General features: G+C 36.4%; 1 long non-coding RNA gene across 2 annotated transcripts in view; it reads left to right on the forward strand.

Annotated features, from left to right (window-relative positions):
• LOC139044559 (uncharacterized) overlaps positions 1-9,537 on the forward strand; it is a 44,632-nt gene extending 35,095 nt beyond the window's left edge. Inside the window, exons 2-3 of one of the 2 annotated variants that reach the window (XR_011501583.1) lie at positions 7,387-7,503; positions 7,760-9,537. This is a non-coding gene — a long non-coding RNA (uncharacterized lncRNA). Of the gene's footprint in view, positions 1-696; positions 849-7,386; positions 7,504-7,759 lie in introns of both variants that reach the window. The other variant, XR_011501582.1, reaches the window with a different exon arrangement.
• The last annotated feature ends 11,733 nt before the right edge of the window (positions 9,538-21,270 follow it).

Raw genomic sequence — 21,270 nt, forward strand, 5'->3', positions numbered from 1 at the left:
GTGAGTTGGGTTTTTTAAATAAATTTTCCGAACAACTGGACATCAACATAGAAAAAAATTAATCTCTCTTACGTTACAAAGAATGAGTGCTGCCAGTAAGTAAAATTTAGGGGTTCAGTGGTTTGGGGCATCATGGGGCATCGTGACCAGGCTACAGCATCCTCATGGGTGAAGGTCTGAGTCATCCAAAGTCAGGCCGCCCAGATCACCAGAGGTGTTATTAAGACTGAAGAGAATGCAAATGGGTAGTCGAGGGGTGTCTTCGTCAGCTTGGCTGCAATAACCAAATACCATAGACTGAGTGGCTTAAATGACAAATGGTTGCTTCTCACAGTTCTGGAATCTAGGAAGTCCCGGGCAAGGGGCTGGCAGGTTTGTTTCCCAGTGAGGGCTCTCTTCCTGGTTTGCAGACATCTGCCTTCTTGCTAAGTCCCCATATGATGGAGGTTGGATATACTGGAGAGAGAGAGAGAGTGAGAGCAAGCATACAGGCACTCTGGTCTCTTTTTGTCTTCTTAGGATACTAACCCCATGATGGGGCCCCGCCCTCATGACTTCATCTAAACCTAATTATTTCCCAAAGGCCCCATATCCAAATACCATCACATTGGGGGTTAGGGCTCCATCATATGAATTTGGGGGGGACACAAACATTCAGTCCACAACAAAGAGGGTGATGCCGAACTTCCATTGCAGCCTCTAGCCCTGCTGCAGAGTCCGTGGCTGTGGATCCTTTCTTTCATGAATTTCCAACAGAAAAAAACAAAAGCCAGAAAAGCACACAAGAATCATGGAGAAGTGCTGTTCCCGATATACATGGAAGGATTGGAGGAGAATGAATTCTAAAAGTGAGTGTTCTAAATTCTAAAGTGGGCGTTGTGGTTCACCACCCATTTACTAAACTAATTCTTGTTCTGTGAACCGTGGAGTACCGCCACCTGTAGGATACCTCACACCAAGTCATTCCTCTTTCCTGAAGCACACTTCCTCCCACAACTGTGAGCAGGCGTGTAAGTCCTGGCTGGGCTCTGAGTATAGACGGGCAGACTCTGGGGCAGTACCAAGTAGGCACAGATGTAGTACTTCAGATTCCCTTTTTATATCACTTTAGTCCTAATTATGCCCCTTTCCCACTCCCTGACACTCATTTTTAATGGTATGTTGCCTTTTTATCATCTCTAAACACTCAAGGAACGTGTGGAGTAAACTCAGTCACTCTGAGGTACAAAAGGCTGAGATAGTTGAGTGGGCTCTACATTTTCTGCACAGAAAGAGTTTCTGTTTCACAAAAATAAAAGTTTTGCGAGCTAAAATAAAACACTAAATATTAAATTCAAGTATCAACCAGTGGGTGAGTGAATGAAGCCTTCCTATAGCACTTTAAAATTTTGTAACTGTTACCTCTTCTTGAAATGTGCATAAAGCCAGTTTTAGGACATAATATACTGAAAATACATAATGACTTTTCCCAAAAGGCTGTAGAGGAGGAAAAAAGGCTTTTTCCTTCTATCTTCCCAGGTTCTCCAGCTGTAATTGAACTGACCAAAGACAGATTAACAGGAGAAAAGCAGACAGCAGTTTATTAGCAGGTGTGTTGTGCACACACACGAGAATACCCAGACACGGAGTAACTCCAAGGGATGGTTAGAACTTGGGCTGAATAACATCTTGACAAAAGAACAATAAATTCTTAGAGAAGTGAGAAGACACAGGAAAAGGACTTCAAGTTTCTAGGGTGGCAAATTGTAGGAAGGCAAATATACGGAAAAGGAAAACTAATGGTAGATGAGGGCTGCCTTTATCAAGGTTTGCCATGGAGATTCCTCTGGTGCTGTCTCCAGGTTCATAAAGGTCTGAAATTGTCTCCAGTAATTAACTTCTGTCCTTCCTGGTAGAGACGAGAGGGGGACAAATTTGCAAATTTCTGTCTTGCTTTTAGGCAAATAGAGGGAAGGCAGAGAGGTCTTCTTGCCTCTGCTTCTCTTCAATTTCCTTCAGCTCAAAATAATCCTTACATCAAAGTAGCATAGTTTGGGGTGGCGTATTCTGATACTCTACAAGGCTGAGAGTTTTGTTTATGAAATAACATCTCTGAATGTGGACATTAAGAAGACCGCTTCTAAGAACATTAAATTGTTGAAGTCTGAATTAAATCCAAAATAGGTAATGCGTGCTGACACTACAAAAGACTTCAAAAGTCTCTTCATCTGCCAAATGTTTCCCAATTTGAACACGGATTTTATTTCTCTCATCAATGCCATGCTGTATTTCCTGAAACCTGAAAGACTGTGGTTGAAAACCAGAAGGAACATAGAGTGCTATGTATTCTATGCAAATTTTCTGAACAGCACAACACACAAACTTTACTGAACAAAATGGACATTTTCCAGTGACTAAATCCCTAGAATAGAATGACTGGATTTATAATTTAGATCACTTGTTTTTTATTTGGTGACTCTGGGGAAGGGAATTTGGGTGGAGATAATAGGTAGCATTTTCTAAGCACTTACCATGTGCCAGGCGTGAGCCTAGGTTGTTAATATGGGTTAACTCATTTACTTCTCACGACAGTCCTATTTAATCTCCTTTTGCATATTTTTCACCTGAGGAAACTGGGAGCTATATAAGGATCATGGAAGTTGTCCAAGTTCACACAGCTAGTACATAGAGGGAAGCCAGTGAGATATGTGTGCTCAGCTTGGGGAGATCCTTGACATGTCACATTCTTAGTAGCCTTCTAAATTCTTTACTCACCATCACCATCTCATGGTTTACAATTTATCTCTCTCTCATTAACTCAACAATTTTTCATGACTTTTATATCGCAAGTAGCAGTCTGCATCCCTTTAAAAAGTCTCGAATATATATATATATATGCCACATAAACATCAGTCACATGAGTCCCTAAGGTAATTACACAGACCCTTGATCAATCCCAAGGGATTCTGTGTTTTCTCCCTGTTCCTGCTTGGATGCTTTAATCAGTCTTCTTAAGTGTGAAGAAAAAACACCTGTTCCTCTTTTCCATCAAGCAGAAATAGGCAAAAAAGCAAAAACAAAACAGCTCATTAAAGCAACAATAACAACTGAACAAATAATAATATGCAATTTAAAAACAGAATTCTTTGAAAGTCCTTTCTTCTACTTTAACAAAAATGTTCACCCACACATCATGCTTACTCACACAGGGAAAATCGTGCAAAATGCAATACATTAGATAACACAAGCGTTGTCCATTATAATGAAATGAAACAAGTATCAAAGGCACAATATTCATAAAACACTTGGAATCTATAACCCACTAAAATTCAGGCTTCCAGCCAAATACTACAACAGCTTCAAACATCAGGCAACTTAAGGTGTATGATTTGAAATTGATAATGCATAATTTCCAAAGACCTCTAGGTAGGCAAACAGTGGTGATGCAATGAGCTACTTGTGCCAAGTATTTATTTCTTTGCTGTCTGATTGCTCCAGCTCCCCTGAGGATAGGGGTCTATCACCTGCTGTTCCTCAGCTGCTAAGATCAGAGACTCTAACACAGATGGAGCACCTATGTTCTCAGGGCTGCTGCTTCACAGAGATAAGGCTGCGCTGGAGAAGTGCTCAGCTTTGGCTGCCTCCAAAAGAGCCTGAACAGCCATCAATAATAAAGAGTTACCTCTCGACTGTTATGTTAACCAACACTCCCTTGCATATGCAGGTGAAATTTGATAAAAGGGAGTTATTTAACTCACTTGAAATGCCTAGAGCATCATTATTTCTGGTCTTTGCATTATCTCTTTCCTTTTTTTTTCCTTTCTCCTCTCCCTGCCCCTCTCCAATCTACTGCCAAAATGCAATGATTTAAGAACCCAGTGGAAATGCTCGGTCACATTTCTCCACCAGTTGGTTGCCTTGAATGCTTCTGGTGAGCTATTCTTTAGCCACCTTTGTCATTCTGCTGTCACTCAGGGCAGCATATCTCTAAGTGTGAGAACATCACAAAACTCTACTATGCCCATTCAGAAACATGTATTATGCCCGGTTATGACCTTGCAATGAAAATAAGCCAACTTCTAGAAGCCAAAGAAAGATAGCTGCAAACCCTAGCATCATAGGAATTTATACAGTTCTTAATTTTATCAAAAGGCAAAGATGATTTTCCCAGAAATCTCCTAAATATGCAAATACAAGCTCCTCACCTGCTTCCTGCCACTGGAGAGTGGCAGAATCAGATTGTGCCACTCTATGGTATTTCACATGATTCACCAGTTTGACCAAATATCATTACTGACAACAGCTTTTTTTTTTTTTTCCTGTGAAGCAGCACATGGGATGCGCTTAGCTTACAATGAGGGATCAATTATTGCTGTGCGCTACCAATGTATTTTCAGTTCCTTTGCTCCTGGCATGTCCTTGCGTATGTACCATGTTCAGTGGCTAATTTCTCCCCTCAGCCTAGGGACTCCGGGAATTCTTGAACAGTAAGTTGAGACGACTTTTATCGGTACGTCTCCACACTGAATGTTTTGGGGAACAGTGGGCACAAATGTACCTTACTATACAGAAACAATGATCAGAAATTCACCGTCACGGGATTTTTAAATGGTGAACTGATTCAATATGCAGTGCCTGAGTTAATACTACATATTTATAACCCAGATATTCTAATAAATGTTTCTCCCATGATTTCCTCAACTTCTCTTACAACAGTAGAGTCCTATCTTTTATTTTTGATACAGCATTTTGATTCCCCTGTAAAGTCCAAAGTAACCTGTTTCTTACTGAAAACCCATCGTTGTAGAAAAAGTTAAACACAGCCTCCAGAGACTGCCCCACGTGTGCACATTGTGTCACGCAAGTGAAAGAATCTAAAGGGAACTTCGTTTTGTTTCTTCTTTTGGTTGAGCTTATATCCATTTACCTAGACTTTTAAGCCACTCTGCCAAATGTAAATTACAATTCGCATTGCAACTTAAATATTATTACTAACTTATTAGAATTATTTTCAAACATTTGTGTATTCATGTAAGTGTATATATAAATTTTAAACTCCAGCTTAATTATAAGGTGTTAAGGACTTTGCAATTCTTGGGAGGAAATTATTTTCCAGATGAACGCATTTCTAATTTTACATAAAATCCAATTGGAAAATAGCACTGCAGGGCTCTCTCAGCACTCCACATCTTCTCCTGGAGACCCAAATGCTAGGCTACAACCTCGTTTCTATGATTTTCTAGAATCCCAAGGCTTACTGGAGGATCAGGTTTTCCTCTGTAAAGCAATATTTTATAGCCTAAGCATCTTTACCCTTTTCCCCAGATGTTCACAGTTTCACACCTTGAGATGGTGGAGACCACCAGGCTCTTCTAGTCCACACGTCTCTCCAGCTTGACATCCTCCCAGTGGATGCTCCAGCCCATAACCACCGGGAGCACGGGTTAAAGCAACAGTCGCCAGTGGTGCCCTGTTTGACACAGTGTGTCCTCTTTCCTCCACTAACTGCTACCTTTGGGAGTAAAAGCTCTGAGAAAATCTCCTTGTGGCCTATGATTTCTCAGTAGCCAGAAAGCTCATTAATACTCTCTTCACTTCCTGTTAAGGATCCACGGTAGGCATGATTTTACATGCAATCAACATCCTCTTGTCCAATGTCATTAATACCCATAAGGGAAGATATAAGAAAGACTTTCTGTGAAGTTAGGAAGCATAGTCCTCAAGACTATCCTTATTTCTAACACCGATTGCAAGTGTGAGGTTTCCGAAGACCACCCTCAGGTTTGACAAATCACTAGAAGGATCTACGAACTTATTGAAAGCTGTTATACTCACAGTATGGTTCATCACAGGGAAAGAATACAGAATAAATTCAGCCCAGGAAAGAGATCCATAGGGCCGAGTCAGGGAGGGTTCCTAATGTGAAGCTTTCATTTTCTTTAGAATGGATTGTATTACCCTCCTGGCATCAACAGGTGACCATACGGGCAGAATACTGCCAACCAGGGAAGCTCATCTGAGCTTTAGTGTCCAGAGCTTTTAATGCGGCACCACGTTAGACTTTGCACACGGCTGACCTTTAGTCTTCAGCTCATTGGAGGCCGAGTGGACACCTTATGGCCTACAGAGAATTTCTAAAGGAAAAAGAACTCGATGTAAAACTTGTGTGTGTATTTGTGTGTGTATGTGAGAGAGAGAAAGAGGGAGATGTTCTTTTTGATTTGTTGTTGTACCTTATTTAATAAGGAAGTTAAAACCTATTTTATTAAATCATGTCAAAAGATATATCTCCAAAAGCAGTCAACTCATTTTATTTTCACTTATAAAAGATTTCATTTCTTTTATCTCTAACTTGCAAATTGTATTCTGGCTATCAGACCTACTAGTTTTAGCAATAGATAATCATTTCTTTCACTGAATATATGAGAAAACAGAATCATGTTGTATAACAAACTAAATAAATTTATTTTTCATTTTTATTTTTGATTCTTATTTAATAATGCTGAAAGACAAAAGTATATGCACTCTTAAAAGTTTATCAAAGGAATATTATGTATTTTATCAGGTACCTTGCTTTATAAATGACAGATTTTAGTGACACACATTACATAGTCTTATTACAATTACATAATGAGAAATAGCATATTGATATATTATCTAATTTTTGTAACTTACAATAAAATGAAAAAACTCATTATATCAGATATACAATATTTTAGTCTTGAGTGCACAGCATTTACTAACCTACCTTTCAAGATGTGCACCACGATGTGTTTCTCAAAATTTTTAATAATATTCCTCGAAACGTATAACCCATTAATGCAAATTGATAGATGAAATCGGACTTTACGTGACAAAGAGAAAGAATTGGATGTTTGGCTTGAAAATGAGAATTGGCTCTGCTAATTGGGTTGTTTTGTGGGCATTCTTTACAAATTGAATGAGCCTAATCTGCGGCTCCAAAATATCTGGCAAAAATATCTTTAAAGTTCAAGATAAGAACATTTAAGAATATTAAATTTATAAGATTGTAACAGGATTACAGTATCTTCATTACTGCAGCTCTGTATCAGTCAAGATTCAACAGACGACATGCTACAGTTAGAATTTTTGAGCATGGTTTATTTACAAAGGGACTAATTAAAGGAGAGTAGTGGTTATAGAGGAACCACAAGAAGTAAAAGGGTAACTAGGGCCAAGAGCAGTGAAGCTGTCACCGCCACTTAGCCAAGGGGACAAGGGAAGGGAGAACATATTGAAACCTGGAAAGAGAGTGAATCTGACAGACAAGGCTGCCTGTAAATGAGCACTGACCTTTGGTTAGGGACGCAATCAGTCGGAGGCAGCCTTGAAGTGGAAGGACCCAGAAGAATGAATACGCTGACTTCACTCACTTCTCTCCTTCAGATCTTTTGCTAGGGCTTCCTATTAGCTGAAGCCAGAGAGAAGAGAGAAGGCATGGAAGCCCATTGACTACACGATACAAGTCAGCACACCAGAGGAGAGAGCGGGAAAAGAAGGAGAGTAAGTTCAGCGGGGCCCACAGAAGTTACCCAATACCAGCCCTTTCTTAGTGTGCTAAGTAAGACGCATCTAAGAGAAAGAACAACAGGTACAATAAATTGTCATTTGACAGTAACGATAAAATGTTTTTGAGTATTGCTTTGCAGTGAGGGTTCTCCAGAGAAACAACTATAGGATATATATGGAGACATAGAAAGAGATTTTTTATGATTGTGATTAATGAGGCTGAGAAGTCTTATGATCTATTGTCTGCAAGGTGCAGGCCCAGGAGAGCTGATGGTGTATTCCAGTCCAAACCCAAACCCGAAGGCCTGAGAACCAGGAGCACTCTATGGCAGAGGGCAAAGATGGACGTTCCAGCTCAAGCAGAGAGCACAGTCACCTTTCCTCTGCCATTGGTTCCGTTCCAGCGCTCAGTGGATTGGATGAAGCCCACCTGCATTGGGGAGCGCCATCTTCTTTACTCAGTCTACTGATTCAAATGCTAATCTCTTCCAGAAACACCCTCACAGACACACCCAGAAATAATGTTTTACCAGCTATCTGGTCATTCCTTACCTCAGTCAAATTCATACATAAAACTAAGCATCACACCTCCCCAAAATCAAGACAATGGATGATGTTTATAACTGGGTAAAATGGGATTTGTAATTCAGGTTATTTCATGTTCTTTGCTTTCCACAAATCTGAAGCATAACCTAATCAACTTGCCAACGGATTTATAATTAATAATTTTTGATCATAGACTATTATGTTACTTCAGCATGTAATTCTGAAGGAGTTCAAAGAATTGTGTGACATTGTTCAAGTAAAATCCCTTTCATTCCTATGAATTTAATCATATAAACGCATTTCCATTCTACTTCAAGTAATAAAATGAAAAATATCAGTAGGATGGATTGGAAACTGTCATAGTCTAGCAATAATTCATATTTACCCATGGATAAGTTCAGTAATCAAAAAATAGCTTTATTAATTTCATTAAGATATGCATTCTAGAAAGTGAATTTTGTGTTAAAATTACTTATTAAATTTGTAATATGTTTATGCTGAGACAAATTGTGTACTAATAACAATTATAATGCGACTCAATCCAGAAGAAAAACAATTTAATAAAGTCCTATACAACAAAATATAAAATTGTAGTGTCTATACACATTCAGTGATAGAATTAAGATGGGGTGTTCAATATAAGAGCTTTAAGCATAGAACGATATTGTATCAGCATGTAATTTAGGTGTGAAAGTGAAATGGAAATGTGAGTTCAAGATGAAAAAATAAAAATAAATGATTTCTGAATTTTAAAGAAGAACTTATTCATATGTATTTTAAATGGTTTTGATGAGGATTTCAAATTATTATGCTCAGGAAAAACAAAAAAAGGAATGATAACTCTCTTCTGCCAGGATTGATCCTGAGCTTTCCGACAAAGCACTGAGGTCTGGTAACATCCATCCGTTAACTGCATTCCCTCTGTTGTCTCTGATCATCTATGCCTGGAAAAGCTTCCACGGGAAGTTTGTCAAACCTTCTAAAAATTTACCTGTTTCATTTGTGTTTCTGAAAAGTTTTTAAGTTTTTTAAGTAAAGATTATTTCTTCACAAAAGTCTTATTGATTACTGTTGAGTTTGTTTTATTTTCTTTTTATTTTATTTCTATTGTGAGCAAAATACTTTTACATTACCATTTTAAAAAGCCAGTTATTTCTGATAATATTATAACCCTGTGGGATAGAGCAAGCACATGGTATAATCTGTCTTGCATCTTGCTGAGTTCTCTCTGAAGTTTGGCTACTATGCTAGTTGGTGCACCTATATTTTCTATTTATTATTATGATAATAACAGTTATTATTATCATCTGTATTAATTTTCCATTATTTAGATGACTAAATTCTCTAATCTTCTTACTGTATTTATCAGAAGAATAATGTGAATAATATTTGATGACTTGGCATTACTTTATTCTCTCTTTATAATGGATTTCCTGTTGATTCCTGATACTATTTTAATAGATTAAAGATATTTTCTCCTATTCTTAGTTTGTCACTTGATTGTTTTTTTAAAAATCAAGAATGCATACTGATGATTTCGAATTCTTTTGTAGTATCTAAGGATATCTTTATATATTTTTATCTTTTAAGCTACTAACATATTAAATTAGGTTGATAGATGTCTAGTTTTGAAAGATTCTTGAATTTTACCTCCAAATAATTCATTTTCACTTTCATCTTTTTATTTTGATTTGATATATTGTTATTGTTACTTCCAAAATCGAATATTTATTTACTTTTCAATCATTCTTATTTTCTCCTAGAACATTTAAGGCAATTTTCTTTTGAAAAATTTTAGCTGCATCATTTATTATTTGTATATGTTTTATTTCCATTTTCATTCAATTCTAATACTTTATGATATGTTTGATTTTCTATTTAACCCAAGCAATATTTAGAAACAAAAAAAACTTTGGTTTTCTTTGTTTCTTTGTTTCTTTTCTATTCCACTAATTCCACTAATACCACTGTCCAAAACAGAAAGTACGTAGAAGTATTTTTATTTTCAGCTTTATGATGTCATTGCATTTTCAACAGCATATTCCTAACGTTGTTATAACGGCAAACACTGGCTTACTTAGCAGATCGCTGTTCTCCCATTCTGCTTCCTAACAAAACTCTAACTTTGTTTTGACTCCAATGTCCCTAGTGTAAGAAGATTAATGATCATTAGTCTTGATGGTTCAAGCCCATCTCATTCTCCTGGACAGATCCTCGCTTTCACAGCTGTCCTTGTAGCTGGAGGTGGGCACGTGACCTCGTTCTGTCCTGAGCTGTAACTGGTGCTCTCCTGAGGGAGCACCAGGAAGGGATTTCCTCTTAGATAATGGGGGCTGGGCCTGTGAAGATAGCTCTCGCCTCTCCTGCCTCCAGCCATTGAAAGAAATTTGATGTTATGACTGCTGCAGCTGTGGCATTTATTTGATATTTCACAGAACAACCAGAAAATTACAGAAATATTGTAGCAGGAACAGGTATTTCACCCTTTTCTTCATAGCAGCCTTTCTGAATTTTAGCTGCTTGGAATAAGGCCAATATATGCCAACTTTTCTTGATGCCAGTTGCTATCAGGTCATTAAGTTCTGACCAAAGATATGCAACTTCTGATTGTTTCTTTCTCTCCCTTTTCTCCTATTCTTGTCCAGAGTGCAGAAAATATGGCTCTAGCTAAAACAATCCATCTATTCTACAGGGTGAATTGGGCATGGAAGCCACAAAACAATGGTGCAGTAAGATAGAAGCAGGCTAGATCTTTGGAGCGCCTTTCTGGCCATGAACTGGTACCTAAGCTTTTACGTAATAAAGAATTAAATTTCCATATTTTGATCTTCATTTTAATTTTGAGTTTCCTCTCCCTTAAATCTAAAACTAAACTAATACCAATGCTCATTCCGATTCCTGATTTTTTGAGTCACATAATGGAAAGAGTGACTGCTTAATTTCTGGTTCTCATTTAGTGAAATGACACATGTTTTCTTGCATCTTGCTTGGCTTTTTTGTTACTTGCAGGCAAATCATTCACCATGGTTAAAAAATAAAAGCTTCACAGAAATACCCATAGACTTTGATACTTGACGTCATCAGTCTTAACAAGTTTCCTACACAACAAAAAGAACAGTGCCAATAACTTATTAGGTTTGATTCTGCGGGGATGCAGTCTGAAGCAACATTGTGCTTGAAAATGCACTTACTGAACTGTATTGCTGATTTTCATAGGCCAAGCTTTTAAAGAGGATTAGCCTCTTTACAGGATGATATTTAAACTTACATATTTCATAGCTATGTTACGAATTTTTCAGCATCATGGGATAATTTCCATTTAATTTGGTACTTGACTTTGTATTTATCTGTGTTTGAATTCTAGTATTCAAAAGTCTATTTCTAGCCCATTATGCCCTTTGTCTTATGATAGAGCCCAGATAAAAAGCTCTTAATTTTTCTCATTCAAACAGCTGGATTTAAATGGCATAAATAAAAGGTGTGATCCAATGTAGAACATTCTTTTGAGCCACTACAGATCACGAGGATTATGACTAGAGAACCGAATTTACAAAGTTAACATGCATAAAGTTAATTCTTAATTAATTTCATAAAGAATGTTCAAGGGGTAATAAGTAGCCCAAGGAAGACATTTGTTCAGAAAAGCAGGAGACCGTTTTCTTTTCCAGCGAATTTGTATTTCGGGGTCATTCTACATCCTTAACAGGCCATTCTTACCTCTTCTTGAACGTCTCAGAGCTGTGTGTATAAACAGTCTGCTCTTTCACTGCCTTGAGCATGCTGGAGGGTAGTCAAGCTATTTGCTGATCTCTAGCTATGTTTTAACCAAACTTTATTTCATAAAGAGTCCCTGGGCTCAACTCTGAGGCATTTTATGCGTCCTCTGATTGATGCTTCCAGGCACAGCTCTCAGTGATTTAGTAATATTTCAATCCCTGCTAAGTTGTTTCGCTGTTAGATACCCAGTGTGTAGAGCTGCCAGAATATGTGTATTCCTTGCTCTGTGGCCAGGGACTGATTTAATGGTTCCTGAGAGAATTTGATTGTTTGATGGCTCTCCCCACTCCCGTGTCTGCTTTCTGTAGTTTCACAGAAAACTGATTATCTTTGAAATCAGGCCTCCTCCACTGATTCTTCTCTCACCTGAACTTTTTTTTTTTTTTCCTCAGAACATGGAATTGAAAGGCAATCACACCTGATTTTGAAACTAAGTCCTACTATTATTTAACTTAGGCCATGATACTGACCTCTGAGCCACAAGTTCCGTAAAATACACGGGGATAAGTAAATAAGGTGATGCAACTGTGCCAGGCACATTGCAAACACTGAAGGCTCAGTTTCTCTACTTCTCTTTCCCCATGGTGCAGTTATCAGTAGTCCTTTTGTACTAAAGGACTCATTCATCAGGGGTTTTTCAAAAGAAATGTAGTTTTCAGTCAACATTTATACTCATATTTAATCAAGTATTTGTTTCTCTTCCCTTTGTTTCTGACTTACCTGGTTGTTAATTTGTAACTCAGAATTTTCCTGATTAATTGGACAATTATGCATTTTTTAAACTGGAAATACATTGTTGAAATTTAATAATATCAATTTGTTATTCCATTGGGATGATTACATGCATTTTGCAATTTATTGAATATCCATTTTGATGATGAAGTCATTTACTATTAATTTTTATCAATCTGAAGTTGTCAAGCTTGTATTCAAGGTGAGTGTATCTCAGAATGCAGATAACATTTTATATTCAAGTTACGCCAAGCATATTTTTTGCTTCCCTTAAGTTTTAAACTTTGTTTTACATGAGGTTGGAGAAATGGGCCCTTTATTATTTGGAGTGAATTGCACAATTTTCTATTATCCTGAGGATTTGGATTAAGTGACAAATTTTGTATTCAACAAGACTTTTTATGTCCCCACAATTACCTTAATCTCACCTGGACTTTTGTACTTATACTTCAGAATTCACAGTCTTCTCTCAGTTCCATAGCAACATTGTTCTAGTTTTACATATAGGGGAATATCCCTCCTATATCTTGTGGGAAACCAGAATATTCCCCTAGCAGTTAGCCATGTAAGCTGCTTCAGCTACTGCCCATTGGATTCATGACTTGACCCTTAACAAACCTAGGGCCTAGAAATTGTATGTCCTTTTGAGAATCCCAGCGGTGGGCACCTCAATATTTTTAGAGAAATTAAAAGTAATTCACTTCTAGGAATAAGATAAGTTGATTGCAAATATTTAAAAAATTCAAAGCATCTTTTATTAATCATTGTTCAAAGATGTTACTGAAGGAACTCTTCCATAAAAAGTAAAAGTTTAGTGTGCTGCACTTTGGCGGCCCGAGTTTGTGGGTTCAGATCCTGGGTGTGGACCTACACCACTCATTAGCCACGCTGTGGCAGTGACCAACATACAAAATAGAGGAAGACTGGCACAGATGTTAGCTCAGGGCAAATCTTCCTCAGCAAATAAAATAAAATAAAATAAAATAAAATAAAATAAAATAAATAAAAGATGAGGACTTCTGCTTCCACTTGGGGTGTATGGAGAGAGTTGCAAGAGGATGTCCCTCCACCCCAGCAATAAGAACCCGAAAGTCACAGTTTCTTAAGCTCATGAGCATGCAAAGAATTTTAACCCAGAAAGTGATTAGCCTGACCTTGAAGAGGAGGGATCCACGGCTGCGTTTATATCTCATGAAACAGCAGCAGGAGGACGAAGAAGACAACAAGCTGTGACTAAGGAGAAAACAGTTAGACTTTGAATAAGGTGTTAAAGAATGATAATGGGCTGGGGTGACAGTTTAGAATCCTAGGGAGGCAGAGACAAGGAAAATCTGCAACTACCAGCCAACTCTCTTCCATAAGCTTCACTGAGCGTTTATGAGAAAGAGTGTGAGCAGCACGGGAGAGCTGAGTTTAAGATACTCTAGAGTATTTAAAATCTAATGACGACAATGGATGGTGAGATCTGTAGCATATGTGGAAGTAAACATATGATGAGGGCGCAAAGGACAGGAGGGTGTAAGCTGAAGTGGACTTTTGTAAGATTCTTGTTTTGTTTATAACATGGATTATTTTTGGAGGTGGATTTGATAAATTAAAAATGCATAAAAGGAACTACAAAATAACTCAAAAGGGCACGACTAAAAAGTCAACAGAAGAGATAAAATAGAATACTAAAAATATCAATTCACTCTAGAGATGGCAGGAAAAGATGAACAGAGTAAGAAAGAGCAGACAGCAAATAGAAAACAAATGCCATTTGAGTGACTTAAACACAAACATGTCAATTATTTCATTAAAAGTAAATGTCATTTGGTTCCTCCAGAAAATTTACCCAAGACAGAGTTAGAAGGTCAAAATATTTACTCACGGTAACCCCCGTGAATAATAAAAGGGGGAGTCATTAGGAATAAGTAAGAAAAACCTTCATGCTGTCAATGTAGGTTTAACACCAGGAAACTAGAGATAAAAGGAAAACGGAAAGAGCTTCAGATGTTGAAGTATTATTTTCTTCACATCATAACTGGGGCACATGCAACATGACTTATCATTGATGATGTTGACCTCCAACACCTGGCCAGAGTCGTGTTGACAGGCTTTTCCACTATAAGGGCTCTCCCTTCCTCTTCCATATTCTGTTCTTTGGAAAGCAAATCCTATTTGGTAAAACTCACATTCAAAGGGTCTGGGGGAATTAAGCTCCACCTCCTTGAGGGACAAATATCTACCTAAATTATTTGCAATTTTTAAGTAAAGTACATTTGTCTCTTCTCCTTCGTTTATTTATTCATTCAATTACTTATTGACATCATTATGGGCTTATGGCTATTTATTCTATACTTTGAGTTATAATTCAATACCACATTCTTTATTTTGTTGCTCAAATTGTTCCAGCTTTGGCGACTGGCAGCTCTTTCAGGTTGACCCCTGGTGTCCCTTGGGCATGCCCCAATCCTTCTGTTTTTTGATGATTTCCTTACTTTCTATCACTATGAGATGCTCCAGGTTCGTTCTGTATACTCCCTGCCGCATCCCTAGATGAAGCTATATCTCCAAGGAGCCCTAATACCTCTTATTGAAGAATGGCTTTAGAAACAAAAATCTGGAGCTGGCTAGATTCAGCTTTACTGCAGTGTTGTTGCTTGCAGACCCTCTCGACTGACAGAACTAGGGAATATACGTATGTATACTAACTCCTGTATACACAAGTCCTGATAATTATTTCTTACCTATACATCCTTAACTGTATGTAATAAGCTAAACATGGGTTCATACAGCTGTCTCTGACTCTGACCCACATGGTTCATTCCCCTTGATTACGTGTAACTTCCCTCTCCAACAGTGATACACCTAGCTTACTGCATCCACCATGTATTTACTTATTTGTTCAATCCTACTATACATATAGAGCTTTTTCAGAATTGGTAACCCACACCCCTGAGAGAAACAACTGGAGTACGGTGTTTAGGAATAGTTCCTTTTATCTTACAGTTTTCAATCAAACATCATTTTCCAAAGTTTTGATCAGCTCCTTTTCTGCCTACCCCTTTCAGTGAGGTCATGCTATGAATTTGTAAGATGGCTAAAACCTTCTGTCAGTCTTCATAGTATTTAATATATTCTTCCGGCTAATGTTTAAAAAAATTTGCATATCTTAAAGTTTACTTTTGTGCTGTGACGTTCTACGGGTTTTGACAAATGCATATCATCATGTATTCACTACTATAATATTATACAGCTTAGTTCCATCATGCTAAAACATCCCCAGCCATTCCCCTGGTCACACGCTCTCTCTTCCCCAAATCCTTAGCATCCACTGACCTGTCTTCCATCCCTATAGTTTTAACTGCTCCAAATTGTCATATGAATGGAATCCTTTAACATGCAGCCTTTAAGCCTGGCTTCTTTTAAATAAAAACTGGCACTTAAAGGTCATCCATCTTGTTGCATGAATGAATAACTTGCTCATCTTTATCACTGAATAGTATTCCATTGTGTGGATATACAGCAGTTTGTTTATCCATTCAACTGTTGAAGGGTATCTTAGGTGCTTCAAATGTTTGGTTATTATGAATAAAGTTTCTAAAAGCATTCTGTGCAAGGTTTTTCTTTTCATAGACATAAGTGTTCACATCTGTTGGGTAAATGTCTAGAAGCATGATTGCTAGATTGGATGAAAAGTCTAAGTGAAATTTTATAAGAAACTGCCAAAGTGCCTTGCAAAATTGGTGTGCCATTTTGTATTCCCGCCAGCAATGAGAGTCTCGGTTGCTAGGAATCCTTGTCAGCCTTTGGTATTGTCAGTGAAGTGTCTGTTTGGATCTTTTGCCCATTTGTTAATTAGATTTTTGAGTTTTAAGTTTCTTTTATTTTTAAATATTCTGGATACAAGTTCTTTACCAGACAGGTAATTTGAAAATATTTTCTCGCACTTTTCTTTTCATTCTTGGAAGTATGTCCTTCACAGAGCAAAGGTTCTAAAAAATTTTTATAAAATCCAACTTATCAGTTTTATCTTTCATGGATCGTGCTCTTAGGTTATGCCTAAAAGCTCACCGTCAAGCCCAAGGTAATGCATATTTTGTCCTATGTTTTCTCCTAGAAGCTTTATAGTTTTCCATTTTGCATTTAGGTCTACGGGTAATTTTCGTATAAAATGTGAGCAGTGTGTCATTTGCTTTGCATATAGACATCTAATTGACCTGGGCAAAAATTAGTTGACTCTATTAGTATGAGTCTAGTTCTGTGCTCTGTATTCTGTTCCATTGATCAGTGTGTCTATCCTTCATCAATAACAGTTTTGATTACTGAAGCTTAACAGTAAGTCTTGAAACCAGGGAATGTGAGTCCTGAGGCTGGTTTTCTTTTGAAGAATTGGCTTTTTTTTCTTCTGGCTATTTTAGTATGTCTGCGTTCCCATATCAATATTGAATCATTTTATTAACAGGGTATCTACAAGAAAGCTTGCTGGGATTTCAATTAGGATTCTGTTGAATCTATAGAGCAAATTGAGAAAAATTGTCATCTTAGACTTTATTGAATATTCCAATTCTTCCCTCCATTGCTGTATACCAGAAAGGAACAAATGTATTTTGAAATGAAAAAGAAATGCCATCTGCAATAGTACCGAAAATGAAGCACTCAGGTACAAATCTAACAAAATATGTTAATATAAGTTTTGAACGATAAAAATAAATACAGTATGTTCTCTGATCCCATGGGAATTAAAATAGAAATCAATTAACAGAAAGATATTTTGAAAAAAACTTTATGGGAATTCGACAAAACACTCTAAATGACCCACGCATTAAATAAAAGAAAAATTACAAGGGAAATTAGAAAGTATTTAGATAGGAATAGTGGTAAAAGAACAAAATATCAAAATTCATAGAGTGCTGCTAAAGTATTCATTACAGAGTAATTTCAAGTTTTAAATAAATATGTTTAAAAATTAAAAATTTGTAAAATTTTTGAACTATGCTTCTAATTTATGAGCTGAAAAAAATAGGTAAGAGTAGAAGTCATTGAAATTGAAAATGAACAAAAGCAGTAGAGAATATCAACAAAGAGAAAGCGGACTCTTGAAAAAGGTAATGCAATTTATAATCCTCCGGGAAGTGAGAAGCCATAAATTACCAAGATAAGGAATGAAACTACAGATATCAACACAGATTCTATACACACTAACAGGATAATAAGAGAATATAATAAACGACTTTGTGTGAATAAATTCAACAACTTGGGTGAAGTGGAATCATTCTTTGGAAGACATAATTGGCACAACAAATAACTCAAAATCTGAATGGCATTACATATATTAAAGAAATTGAATTTTTAATTATCAAAGCTTCCCACAAAGATAACTCCAGACCCATTGGGCTTCATTTGTGAATTCCAAACATTTAAGGAAGTGATAATAATAACAATAAAATGCAAATTATTTTAGACAATAGAGGAGGAAGAGTACTTTGAAATTATTTTATTAGGCAAGTATATCTTTGATTCCAAAACCAGACAAAGATAGACAAGAGAAGAAAATTACAGACAAATATGCCTCTTGAATACAATGTGAACATTCTTTTTAAAAAATTAGCAAATTGAATGCAATACATAAAATACATTACTAGAAAATGTAATTTGCTTCAAAACTGTAAGATGCATCTCATAGAGAAAAGCACTACAAAATAATTTAATGTAATCACCACATTAGTAGAGAAAAAGAAAAAATATCATGTGGTCACTTCAATTGATTAAAAAGATACGACAAAATTCAGTATTTGCTCATGGGAAAACTTTTCATCAATCTCTAGATATAGAAATATTCTTAAATGGATGAAGCAATTAAAAAGTTCTGCAGCTAATATCATACTCAGTGTGAAACAGTGAATGCTTTCCTCCTGAAATTAGGAACGCAACAAAGGGTTTCTCTCACTTTTTGAATTCAACATTGCAAGGAGATCTTTGATAGAAGGAAAAGAAATAAGGGACTTAGAGATTAGAAGGAAAGAACAAACTGTCTTTCTTACATGACCTATTGTGTATGTAGGAAATCTTGAGAAATCTAAGAAAAAATACCTATAAGAATTAGAAGTGAATTTACCAATGTTTCAGGGCACAATATAAATACACAAAAGTTAGTTTGATCTCAATGCTATCCGTTAATTGGAAAATAAATAACGAAGTCCACAAAATATCTACTACAAGTAGTAAATGAATTCAGTAACGAATCAGGTCACTAAGTCAATACTCATAAATTCATTGAATTTCTATATAATAGTAATGATCAATTAGAAAACAAAATTTTAAAAAGTACCATTTACAGCATCATTCAAAAACACAAAATACTTCATAGTATATTTACTAGAAGGTAGACAAGACTTCTTCCCTGAAAACTCATTGTTTAGACTCTAATAAAAATATTTTAGGGATGGAAGAGAAATGCAAGAAGCCTTAGTAAAGTGGAAAGATATACCAAGTACACGGATGAGAGGACATCATGTTATTAGTATTTCAATTTCCCCCAAATTGATATATAGAATTAACATAATTTCAATCAGTATCCCAGTAAGCATTTTTGAAGAAACTGACTTGCGGTTTCTAAAATTTATATAGAAAGGAGGCAAAATAATTTTGAGAAAGGACAGATTTAAAGACTCTAGTTGACTTCAAGATTAACTACAAAACCATAGCTATCAAGATAATGTGGTGTTTTTGAAAGAATAGATGATAAATAAATGAAACAGAAGAAAAAGTGAAAAATAAAACACAACAAAAAGGCTACTTATATGTTTAAATGAGATAGTTGCCAAAGCAAGTCAGCAGGGGAACAACAACTCTTTTCAACAAGTCGTGCCAGAACAACTGTGTCTCCAAACGTTTTTTAAAAGAACCTTGACCTCTATCTCACACCACACTCACAAATTAACAGAATTTGAGCAATAGACCTAACATAGGAGCTAAAGGAAAAGGCTTCGGGGGGAAAAAATGGAAGAATATCTTCATGACTTTATTTGTAGAGGCTCAAAACTATTCCAGGATATTTTGCCTCCCTAAATTGAATCTCTCATCGTTTTGTGAAATAGAAGCACTGGAGTGGAACAGAGCTCTTTCCAGGGCAATGTATTCAAAAGACGTCATTTGCTCAAAGCTATGCCTAAAATACAATTGTAAGAAATGGTTTGTAAATAAACATGGAGCTATTTAAAGAAAATAGAAATATTGATTTGAAATTGGATTCCTAAAACTACATACAAAAGTTTCAGTAAATTAATAGAAAGCATTTCTGATAGGATTTGATGAATTGTTACATGAATAAAGTCCTACTGAAGCAAAAGAATGATAAATTGAGGTTTTATTATTAAAATTAAGAAAACTAGGAAGAAAGAAAATTATCGAAATTAGTTCAGATGGAGAGAATAGGTGATATGATTTAAACAATTTTATCTGGACATAAATGATAAAAAGAAAATAACAACGTTTCTAAAGTTGGTAACATTTTCAATTAAGTGAGTTGTCAAACGCCATAAATCAAATAATCTAAAATTATATCAGGAAATATTCCAAAATCTCCTGTGTAAAGGAATTGCCTTGGTGTACTTCCAATAGCAAAGGGAATAAAATATATCTGGTATCAAAATCTTATATTCTAACTGAGGAGATGAAAGACACAGAAAGAAAGATTTTGTAAGTTGCATGTGATTAATATTCCATGATTTGTGTGCACAAGTGCTGCAGGGGATAAGATAAGTTTTTTTGAGCTATGGTGTCTGGAAGAACCTTAGTTAGAAACAAATAGAATAATAATACAAGGATCGGAGCTCACAGAACTTATTTCTTCCCCTTCCCTAGGCTTGGGAGCACAGCTTACCGTAATAGCCTTCTTGATTTGTTCTCAATCCCAGGGCGGCCTGAGACTGCCAAACCGTAGCCCTGGAACAAATCCAGGCAGCAGCACACGTTTCCACATATTTACTCTCAACCATGGCAAGGGACTGAGTTCTTGAGATCCATTCCCCCAAAGTAATCCAGGAATCAGGCAGCCAGCAAGCCAACATTGGTCTTATCACACAAACATATTTTTCTTAGCGATTACAACGGAAATACAGGCTTTGTTTATCATAGACATAGCTGATATATTCTTACTATGGATTGATTTTACTCTCTTCAGTTTGCAATAGACTTAGGGAAAATCCACTAGAATAAAAGACAGGAGAACTGAACTATGATGTTCACTCTTTCATTGACTAGTGGTCCGAACTTCCAAAAGTCACTTAACCTCTTTTTTCATTAGTTTATTTTTCTAAAAAATAGAAGATAACTATCTTAGAGTGTTATAACTAAAATTTAAATTAAATAATGTGAAAGCAAGCATATGTTCAGAATGCCCAGTTTATCTCAAAAATGTTTCTTGACTGCAATTTAATTTAGGCAACTTTGAGGTTACCTCGAGATTACATTATCATCTTGTTTGTTGAATCTGTAAAGCAAACAAAATTTATGTGTGTGTAACCACAAGCCCTCCAGGACCAGTTCAACTTACCCCGTCTCTTATCAACAGAGTGATTACAAATTCCCTTCCAGAAAATGTGCAAAGTCATGTAGCCAGAGCATGTGCAGAAGAGGAAATCTGGACCTGCAATGACCGTGGAACCAAAAATCCTTCCCCCTGCAAGGAACTAAATGACTGGGACACGAGCAGAACTGGAG

Source organism: Equus asinus, chromosome 2, assembly GCF_041296235.1.
Source record: "Equus asinus isolate D_3611 breed Donkey chromosome 2, EquAss-T2T_v2, whole genome shotgun sequence".
NCBI lineage: Eukaryota > Metazoa > Chordata > Mammalia > Perissodactyla > Equidae > Equus > Equus asinus.